Source organism: Schistocerca cancellata, unplaced genomic scaffold (assembly GCF_023864275.1).
Source record: "Schistocerca cancellata isolate TAMUIC-IGC-003103 unplaced genomic scaffold, iqSchCanc2.1 HiC_scaffold_1106, whole genome shotgun sequence".
Lineage (NCBI taxonomy): Eukaryota > Metazoa > Arthropoda > Insecta > Orthoptera > Acrididae > Schistocerca > Schistocerca cancellata.
The window spans coordinates 2,468,742-2,480,505 of NW_026047105.1; the positions used below are offsets into that span (position 1 = coordinate 2,468,742).

Genomic DNA, 11,764 nt, shown 5'->3' on the forward strand with positions numbered 1-11,764 from the left:
GTGAATCCCATGAGAAGTCCCGCATGCTGGCTGTAGTCACGTTAGTCACTTAGATTAAAATTGGGTTCAGCCTGTACTTTTGAATCCTGGCGCAATTTGTGTGTCGCATCCTCAATTTAAGAGGAGGAGGAGGAGGAGATTAGTGTTTAACGTCCCGTCGACAACGAGGTCATTAGAGACGGAGCGCGAGCTCGGGTGAGGGAAGGATGGGGAAGGAAATCGGCCGTGCCCTTTCAAAGGAACCATCCCGGCATTTGCCTGAAGCGATTTAGGGAAATCACGGAAAACCTAAATCAGGATGGCCGGAGACGGGATTGAACCGTCGTCCTCCCGAATGCGAGTCCAGTGCGCTAACCACTGCGCCACCTCGCTCGGTCTCAATGTAAGAGACTGAGGATTCGAGTAGACTGGCTCTGATGTGTAGGAAAAAAGCCACAGATCTATCAGGAGAAGTTCCATATTGTGGTCGTTGCCACCGTAGTCGCTGAGACAGAAGTCGCCTGGAGCCTGTACTACTGAATCGGGACTCAATTTGTGTGTTGCATCGTCAATGTTAGGGTCCGTGGGTTACAGCAACGTGGCAGTGACGCGTCGGATATATATAACGTGAGTCCTAGAAGAAGTTCTATATGGTGACCGTACCCACATTAGAAGTTTAGAAAGTATTCTGCTGGAGAATGTACTATTAAATCACGATGCGGATTGTGCTTCGCATCGTGAATGTGATGGTCCGTGGATTACGGTAAACTATCAGTAGTGCGTTGGAAACTAGCAATGTAACTCCCAGGATACATTCCGTATGGTGACTGAAACCACGTTAGTCGCTTAGATAGAAGTCGTCTGGATCGTGTACTATTCAATTGGGACAAAATTTGTGTGTCGCATCCTCAATATGAGCGTCCGTGGATTGCTCCGTATGGTGAGGATATCAACATTAGTCACTTAGACAGAAGTAGGATGGAGCGTATACTATTGAATTTGTGTGTCACATGGTCAAAGTGAGGGTGCATGGGTTACAGTAAACTGACAATGATGCGTCGGAAACAAGCAACATACAAGCAACAGGAGAAGTTCCATATGGTGACTGTAACCCCGTTAATCGCTTAGACATAAGTTGGCTAGAGCCTGTAATAATGAATCGGGACTCAATTTGGGTGTTGCATCGTCCATATTAGGGTCCGTGGATTACAGCAAACTGGGTTGCGATGCCTTGGATACAAGCAACATGACTTCCAGGAGAAGTTGCTTATGGTGACTGTAACCCCGTTGATCGCTTAGACAGAAGTTGGATAGAGCCTGTAATAATGAATTAGCACGCAATTTGTGTGTTGCATCGTCATTGTGAGGGTCCGTGGATTACAGTAAAGTGGCAGTGACGCGTCGGATATATACAACGTGACTTCTAGGAGAAGTTCTATATGGTGACCGTACCCAGGTCAGAAACTTAGACAGAATTCTGCTGGAGCCTGTGCTATTAAATCACGACGCAGTTTGTGCTTCGCATCGTCGATGTGAGGGTCCGTGGATTACGGTAAACTATCAGTAATGCGGTGGAAACTAGCAATGTGACTCCTAGGATAATTTCCGTATGGTGACTGCAACCACGTTAGTCCCTTAGATAGAAGTCGTCTTGACCGTGTACTATTCAACTGGTACAAAATTTGTGTGTCGCGTGACTCTTAGGAGAAATTCCGTATGGTAAGGATATCCACATTAGTCGCTTACACACAAGTAGGATGGAGCGTATACTATTGAATTGCGACGGAATTTGTGTGTCCCATGGTCAAAGTGAGGGTCCATGGTTTACAGTAAACTGACAATTATGCGTCGGAAACAAGCAAGCAACAGGAGGAGATCCGTATGGTTACTGTAGCCTAGTTAGTCGATTCGATAAAAGTCATCTGGATCCTGTACTATGAACCGCGACGCTTTTTGTAGGTCTCATCGTCAATGTGAGGGTCCGTGGACTATGGGAAACAGCGTGCGATGCCTTGGAAACAAGCAACATGACTTCCAGGACAAGTTCCATATGGTAACTGTAATCCCGTTAATCGCTTAGACAGAAGTCAGCTAGAGCCTGTAATAATGAATCGGGACTCAATTTGTGTGTTGCATCGTCAATGTGAAGGTCCGTGGATTACAGTAAAGTGGCAGTGACGCGTAGGAAATATGCAACGTGACCACTAGGAGATGTTATATATTGTGACAGTACACAGGTTAGAAGCTTAGACAGATTTCTACTGGAGCCTGTACTATTAATTCGCGACGCTATTTGTGTGTCTCATCGTGAATTTGAGGGTCCGTAGATAACAATAATCTGGTAGTTATGCGTCGGAAACAAGCAGCGGGACTCCCAGCAGAGGTTTCGTACCGTACCGTAGCCACGTTAGTCGCTTAGATAGAACTAAGATGGAGCCTGCACTATTAAATCGCTACGCAATTTGTTTGTCGCAACGTCAATTTGAAGGAACGTTAATAACCGGAAACTGGCAGTAATGCGGCAGAAACTACAAACAAGACTCTCAGGAGAACCTCCTTATGGTGATTGTAGCCACGTTAATCGCTTAGATTGCTGTCGGCTTGAGTCTGTACTATTGAATAGCGACGCAATTTCGGTGTCGCTTCGTCAATGTGATTGAACGTGTATTACAGTAAAGCGGTGGCAATGCGTCGCCAACAAGCAACATGAATCCCATGAGAATTTCAGTATGGTGGCTATACCCATGTTAATCGCTTAGACAGAAGCCGGCTAGAGCCTGTAATATTGAATCTGGACTCAAGTTGTGTGATGCATCGTCAATGAAAAGACGGTACGTGGGTTACAGTCAATTGGCAGTGCCGCGTCAAAAACATGCAACGTGACTGCTAGGAGATGGTCTGTATAGTGACCGTACCCACATTAGTCGCTTAGACAGAAGTCGGTTGGAGCCTGTACTAATGAACCGCAACGCAATTTGTGTGTCACATCGTCATTGTGAGGGTCTGTGGATTACAGTCAAGTGACAGTGATACGTCATAAATATGCAACATGACTCGTAGGAGAATTCTCTATGGTGACGGCACCGACGTTAGTCACTTAGACACAAGTCGGCTGGAGCCCGTACTACTGAATCGCGGCGCAATTTGTGTGTCGATCCGTCAATGTGGGGGTCTGTGGATTGCCGTAAACTGGCTGTGATGTGTCGAAAACAAGCAAAGTGTCTCCCAGGATAAGTTCCATATAGTGACAGTACCCACATTAATCGCTTAGACACAAGCCGGCTAGAGCCTGTAATATTGAATCGGGACGCAATTTGTCTGTTGCATCGTGACCGTGAGGGTCCGTGTATTACAGTCAAGTGGCAGTGTGGCGTCGGAAATATGCAACGTGACTTCTAGCATAGAGGCTCACATGCTTGGTAAAAAGATCTAACAAAAACACCAGATACTTCACACCTATATTAAAAAACTAGAAACCCGCCTCGACTGCGAAAAAAGCACCTAGTGTTTACCTAGGTTTCGGCGTAGATAACTACACCTTCTTCAGAACAATAAAACCCACAAGTGCCTAAGAAGACCTTTGTCAATGATTAAAAGAACACCATGGCTATACATTTATAAACGAAAAAAAGGGGAAACACAAACAGTACATATGCACAAAGTCTATACCGTTACTAAACTTAATGGTGTAACCTCCACCTCACACCGGCTTATGTTCGATGGGCCACGACCCGCCATACACTGCAGCTACAAATGGTCGCTCACTTACACGCTCGACCCGCTACCTATGCACATGCGCAAGACAAGGGAAGTTACTTGAATGCGCATGCGCATACTAATACGTGAAAGTTTATACATGGGTCGTGGCTAAATAGCCCTTATATTCCCAGCCATGGATCAACGTATTTCAAAAATAGAATGGATAGAATGAGTGATGAGCTACATAGGAGATGAAGCTTAAAAGTAACCGCGACGGTTGCTTATGCCAGGAAAGAAACTTATATGAAGCTATCTATGACAACAGATAAAGATATAGGGATAAAACGTGAGGTGTTCAACGGGCTAAAATCACCTTCATCGGAAAGGAAATGACGAAAAAAGAAAAGATGAACAGCTTCACCAACCGCGCTCGCCAATCAGCGCACGCATGTGAAAATCCCCAGATCATCAGATTTACAAGTATGAAGAACAAATTAAAGGTGCGTAACCTTCAAACAACTTTTTCTGTTTCTTAGTAGAAGTTGGTCGTTAAGGATATTGTCTTTATCATGATGCAGATGCTTAAAGATCTGCATTTCTTCCAAAACATCCAGTTTTAAGCCCTTAACCTCGGCATGAAGTAACTCGATAATTTCAGAGTCGCCTATTCTACTAATAATAGTTTACATAGGAATTTAATCCACTCCTTGCACAATAAGAGCGATAAACTTTCCCAATCAGGAGTATATAAAATTACATGCGGGGATTGTCCAAAATTTTACATCGGGCAAACGGGACGAGCTCTGAGTCTCCGGTATAAAGAGCATATTCCTACTAGAAGCGGTGACGGTACTGAGGGCTCTACTTATGCGGAACATCTCGTGCAAACGGCTCCTGCGCCGAGCCCTCCAGTTAATATCGAGTTACTTCATGCCGAGGTTCAAATGGTTGAAATGGCTCTGAGCACTATGGAACTCAACTTCTGAGGTCATTAGTCCCCTAGAACTTAGAAATAGTTAAACCAAATTAACCTAAGGACATCACACACATCCATGCCCGAGGCAGGATTCGAACCTGCGACCGTAGTGGGTAGACTTTGTACATATGTACTGTTTGTGTTTCCCTTTTTTTCGTTTATAAATGTATAGCCATGGTATTCTTTTAATCATTGACATTCATAGGCACTTGTGGGTTTTATTGCTCTGAAGAAGGTGTAGTTATCTACGCCGAAACCTAGGTAAACACTAGGTGCTCTTTTCGCAGTCGAGGCGGGTTTCTAGTTTTTTAATATATTAACCAACGACTGCTGACGCGCTTCAATGTTGGAGGTTATTACTTCACACCTCTTGTTCCCTGAGGAAGGGGACCTGCATAATCTAAAGTGAGATTTGTTTTGGCCTTTCAGTACGTATTGGGTTTAAGTGTAAGGCATTTGATAGGTTCAAAGGTTTCACCGACTGACAAATGGAACAATTTCTTAATAGTTTGTGAACTTTCTTGTGAAGATTGGGTACGTAACAATAAGCTGAAATTTTACATTTACATTTATACGGGCCATAATGACCCCAGGAGAGGTGAGTATACCAGATTAGATGTTCAACATAATCTTCAGGAAAACAGACACACTACCTCCCAGTTGAAAGAGAAGTTCGATGAAACAAAACTCCATTGTGTAGTTTATAGAATTTTGAGAACGAGTGATCAGGATTGTTTCGAAGTAGTTGCTTAATTTGTAACCAATTGAGATCGGTGTCTTCCTCAGAGTGTTCATTTGACGCAAAGACGAAGGAAACAACTCCGATGCAGAGGGTCTTCATGAGAAGAGTCTTATGGTTAGAAATCAGTTCTATTAAATCAGTGGTCTCCGGAAATCCTTCCGGCATACGTAACAATGCATCAGCATTAATGTTATTCTTGCCCTTTACGTAAATAATTTCAAAATCATACTCTTGTAAAACCAGGCATCATCGGGCAAGCCCAGGATGATAAAGTTCGCAGAAGAGTGGAAAGCTCAGCGCTTGATGATCTGAGTATACCTTGATTTTATGTCCATGAATGTAGTAATCAAAACGGCGAAAAGCCCACACAACCGCTAATCCTTCTAATTTAGTTACCGAGTACGATCTTTCACACTCGATTAGAACTCGACTGGCAAAACTGATTATTTGTATTTCATTTTTCTCACCGGTTTTGTCTATTTGAAACAAACATGAACCTAATCCTTGAAATTATGCATAGCGAGAAATACAGAAGACTAAACTCTTTGTCAGATGACTTAAGATGTTTCTCGTTAGAAGAGCTTCGTTAATTTTCTGAAAGGCAATCTGACATTCTGAAGTCCACATCCAGTGGACGTTCTTCTTAAGTAAATTCAACAACGTTCAACTGTTCATTGACTGATCTGAAACGAAACGATGAAAGAATGAAGTTAATCCGATGGAACTTTTTAATTGCCTTTTAGTGCAAGGTACAGGAACATTTTTTATAGCTGAAAACTTGCTGGGATTAGATATTTCTTCTGAAGACATTAGATGTCCTAACAACGTTACTTGTCTCTTGAAAAATCTAGATTTTTGTAAGTTAGCTGTAACCCCGCAATCAGAAAATCTCTGAAAAATCTTTTGTATTAGGGCCAAATGTTTCTACCAGGAAACTGTCGCTATAAGTAAGTCATCAGCTTAGACAGTTATTTCATCAAGGAACTCTGGACCTATCACATGTTCAGGTGCTTCAATAAAATCACCAGAACTAATGTTGAGACCAAATGGTACTACTCGAAAATGATGAGCGACCAGCAAAGATGAATTCTGCGTACATCCTGGATGATGATGACAGTTTTACCTGCCAATAGCTACATCAGAGGTCAATGGAAGACAGGAATTTCACACCACGAAATCTTTGTAATTGTTCCTCCAGGGCTTCAGGTCGTTTGCATACTGGTATGATGATCTTATTGATATTTCTCGCGTCTAACACAAGTCTAACTCTTCCATCCTGCCTGAAAATAGATAACAAAGGACTAGTATATGGTGAGTCGGACAGTTCTATGATTTTCCACCTTAGCATCTTACGAATTTCTTGCTTAACTGCTTCCTTACGGGCCCGCGGAACAGAATAGGTCGTTTTACAAAAGGTATCATGGTGTTTCACCTTCATGTCAAATTCATTGTTAGCTATGATGCCAGGTTTCCTGGAAAAAATATTGACAAATTTTTCTAACAAGTCACGAAGTCCACATCTTTGTCCATCGTTTAGTCTATCTGTTTCCAAGGTCTTCATACGTAATTCATCTGCAGTTGGTAACAAGTCAGCGTCATTGCCGATGTCATCTGACTCGTCAAACCCACTGTAATACCGTTGCCTGAAAGAGAGCTTGCGTACCCCTACTTTGCATTCAAGGTTGGATATTCTGACATTTCTCCTCATCAGGTGTACTACTAATTCTCGATCGCTGAGTCTTAATGTACGCTTATCTTCATCAAGATCGATAACGACACGATTTTAACGTAGAAACACCATTCCCAAGAAACATGGAACGGACAAGTTCTTAACCACTGAGAATGTACACGGTATACTGCTGATTCGAATTGTATCTGTGCTTGAATTTGTATGCTGACTTTCTGTACCAGGGTGCCCACAGCTCGGGATACAGTATATCCTTGAAAGGGGAGTGAAGGAATTTTTTATATACACACATCGATGAAGCATTCATGTTGGCACCTGTATCAATAATAGCAATATTAGGTACGTCAAAAATGTGAATGGGAGTTGATGCCTGGACTTGGTTTTCCCAAAGTTCTTCGATATTGCATGTGTCATTTTCGTTCAACAGGTCGTCTCGTAAGTCACAGTCGTCATCGTACCTAATTACATTCATGTGTCGCTTAATGAAGTTGCCTTCCGTTTGTTCCGCAGATTCCCCGAGGAGGCATGGTTTTCCGCATTCGGTTCAGATGGAATTTCCATTAATTTTACTTAAGCAGTTTTGTAAGGCCTATTAGGTTGAAAATTGGCGTTAGTACTGCGCACAAACTGTGATTCATTTAAAGGTGTTTCATTTTGCACAATATTTGGTACTTGATTTGCCTGCGTATAAAATGTAGTTGAGTTTCCCGGATTATTCTGACTTGTTGTGTTCTGCAAAGAATTTGGTGGATTGTTTTGCGCATTGTTTCTGAACAGTTGATTTTATTGCTGACGAAGTGTCGTATTCTGAGGTTCAGCAGAATTCATCTACATCTACATCTACATCCATACACCGCAAGCCACCTGACGGTGTGTGGTAGAGGGTACCTTTAGTAACTCTATCGGTTTTCCATTCTATTCCAGTCTCGTATTGTTCGTGGAAAGGAGGATTGTCGGTATGCCTCTGTGTGGGCTATAATGTCTCTGATTTTATCCTCATGGTCTCTTCGCGAGATACACGTAGGAGGGAGCAATATACTGCTTGACTCCTCAGTGAAGGTATGTTCTTGAAACTTCAACAAAAGCCCGTACCGAGCTACTGCGCGCCTCTCTTGCAGAGTTTTCCACTGGAGTTTATCTATCATCTCCGTAACGCTTTCGCGATTGCTAAATGATCCTATAACGAAGCGCGCTGCTCTCCGTTGGATCTTCTCTATATCTTCTATCAACCCTATCTGGTACGATCCCACACTGGTGAGCAGTATTCAAGCAGTGGACGAACAAGTCTATTGTAACCTACTTCCTTTGATTTCAGACTGCATTTACTTAGGATTCTTCTAATGAATCTCAGCCTGACATCTGCTTTACCGACGATTAATTATGTATGGTCATTCCATTTTAAATTACTCCTAATGCCTACTTCCAGATAATTTATGGAATTAACAGCTTCCAGTTGCTGACCTGCTATATTGTAGCTAAATGATAAAGGATCTTTCTTTCTATGTATTCGCAGCACTTTACACTTGTCTACATTGAGATTCATTTGTGGTGATGGAGTAAAGTGACATTGCTGATTGTACTTTGTTGTCCGTTATACACTCCTGGAAATGGAAAAAAGAACACATTGACACCGGTGTGTCAGACCCACCATACTTGCTCCGGACACTGCGAGAGGGCTGTACAAGCAATGATCACACGCACGGCACAGCGGACACACCAGGAACCGCGGTGTTGGCCGTCGAATGGCGCTAGCTGCGCAGCATTTTTGCACCGCCGCCGTCAGTGTCAGCCAGTTTGCCGTGGCATACGGAGCTCCATCGCAGTCTTTAACACTGGTAGCATGCCGCGACAGCGTGGACGTGAACCGTATGTGCAGTTGACGGACTTTGAGCGAGGGCGTATAGTGGGCATGCGGGAGGCCGGGTGGACGTACCGCCGAATTGCACAACACGTGGGGCGTGAGGTCTCCACAGTACATCGATGTTGTCGCCAGTGGTCGGCGGAAGGTGCACGTGCCCGTCGACCTGGGACCGGACCGCAGCGACGCACGGATGCACGCCAAGACCGTAGGATCCTACGCAGTGCCGTAGGGGACCGCACCGCCACTTCCCAGCAAATTAGGGACACTGTTGCTCCTGGGGTATCGGCGAGGACCATTCGCAACCGTCTCCATGAAGCTGGGCTACGGTCCCGCAACACCGTTAGGCCGTCTTCCGCTCACGCCCCAACATCGTGCAGCCCGCCTCCAGTGGTGTCGCGACAGGCGTGAATGGAGGGACGAATGGAGACGTGTCGTCTTCAGCGATGAGAGTCGCTTCTGCCTTGGTGCCAATGATGGTCGTATGCGTGTTTGGCGCCGTGCAGGTGAGCGCCACAATCAGGACTGCATACGACCGAGGCACACAGGGCCAACACTCGGCATCATGGTGTGGGGAGCGATCTCCTACACTGGCCGTACACCACTGGCGATCGTCGAGGGGACACTGAATAGTGCACAGTACATCCAAACCGTCATCGAACCCATCGTTCTACCATTCCTAGACCGGCAAGGAAACTTGCTGTTCCAACAGGACAATGCACGTCCGCATGTATCCCGTGCCACCCAACGTGCTCTAGAAGGTGTAAGTCAACTACCCTGGCCAGCAAGATCTCCGGATCTGTCCCCCATTGAGCATGTTTGGGCCTGGATGAAGCGTCGTCTCACGCGGTCTGCACGTCCAGCACGAACGCTGGTCCAACTGAGGCGCCAGGTGGAAATGGCATGGCAAGCCGTTCCACAGGACTACATCCAGCATCTCTACGATCGTCTCCATGGGAGAATAGCAACCTGCATTGCTGCGAAAGGTGGATATACACTGTACTAGTGCCGACATTGTGCATGCTCTGTTGCCTGTGTCTATGTGCCTGTGGTTCTGTCAGTGTGATCATGTGATGTATCTGACCCCAGGAATGTGTCAACAAAGTTTCCCCTTCCTGGGACAATGAATTCACGGTGCTCTTATTTCAATTTCCAGGAGTGTAGTTATTCCATCGCCTCCCCCCATTGCGATTTCCATTACGCTTTCTGTTATTGTGGTACTGGTAATTGCCATTATAATTTAACGGTGAATTGCCATACTGCTGCTGCATAGTCTGGTAAATGGGATTATACGTGTTTTGGTTTAGATACTTATTGTGTGGCTTTCCTAAAATGGTTCAAATGGCTCTGAGCACTATGGGACTTAACATCTGTGGTCATCAGTCCCTAAGAACTTAGAACTACATAAACCTAACTAACCTAAGGACATCACACACATCCATGCCCGAGGCAGGATGCGAACCTGCGACCTTAGCGCTCACGCGGTTCCAACCTGAAGCGCCTAGAACCGCACGGCCACACCGGCCGGCTGTGGCTGTCCGTTACCGCGATTAAAGTTATTGTTATTATTATGAGGCTGCACATTAGGCTTAGCGTGCTGTTGCGGTCGATTATTATAATTCTTTCGCGCACTCGCACGCACGTCCTCATGTACCATGTCTAGGTTATCAAGCATGGAAAGAAAAACTTCTTGGTCGTCCTCATTTACATTAACCAATTTTTCTCTGATTGACACTGGAAGTTTAGATTTTGAAAAACATAATGACATCTTTCGTGGAGATGGGCTTGTCCCAGTATTGAATTTTTCGTAAATACTTTTCAAAGTTAAGCCTAAGACCTCTTCCTTTGATGTTAAAGGGTTCTTTGCTGGATATCTGAGCTCCAAAACGTATTCAGAAAGTGTCTCTCAAAATCGGCATTTGTGTGGCATTTATCTATGATATCTGTACCCCATATTGACCTTTCTCTTTGGACATATCCTAACGTGAACTAAATAGTTGTTTGTCATTCAAAGTTTCTGGAAAAACACCTGAGAACGACTTAAGAAAAACCATGGGGTGAATGTTCTGTTTTTCCGGTATGAACGGCTGGAAAACTTGATGATTTAAAACGCTTTCATCTCCCATTAATTCAACTAACGGCAACTGATCATTGTGACCACGCGACGTTGAACCTTTGTCATGTGTGCTATTTGCTGGTGGGGAATGTTGTACATGATAGTCATGATAATGCCGAGAATCTGGTTCAGGCGGCAAGGAATGCGGATAGTCACTTTGATTATCGGTCTGCAATCCATTTACTTGTCTCTTAAGCTGATCAGTGTCGGTAGTTAACTGTTCCCTCCACTTAGGAAGATCATGACTAAAGGCTCTTCTAACTTCTCCAAATTCACTGTACAGAGTGTCACCGGATGTTCCAGGAGCAGTTAAAATCTCAACCGTGGCAGATTTAACTGCGTCTTCCAGTTCGGATTGTACTTTGTTCTCTATGTAGTGTTCTTTTGAGTCGATCCATTTCTCAGATTCTCTGTTAATTGTGGAAGATATACCTGCAGTGTCGTCATTTATCCTTCGGTCAATATTGACATCTGACAGGCGCTGGGGAATATTTTCAAATCGTTCCCCTACATTATTTACGCCTTCTTTCAATTGGTTTACTTTCTTTGACACTTCACTATAATGTTTCAAAGAATCATCCGCAATAGATTTACATACTTCTACCTGTGCTTGCAAGTCCGAAAACTTCCGACCAATGTTGGTATCAGAGGATTCAACCATGGAAAAAACACTATCTATTCTAGCATTTACATTTGCTCCTAGTTCG

At 44.2% G+C, this 11,764-nt stretch overlaps 1 non-coding gene across 1 annotated transcript; it reads right to left on the reverse strand.

Moving 5' to 3' along the window:
- Positions 1–299: 299 nt before the first annotated feature.
- On the reverse strand, positions 300–372 carry Trnaa-cgc (transfer RNA alanine (anticodon CGC)). Its single transcript has one exon. It is a non-coding gene; the product is annotated as a tRNA-Ala (tRNA).
- Between the last annotated feature and the right edge of the window lie 11,392 nt (positions 373–11,764).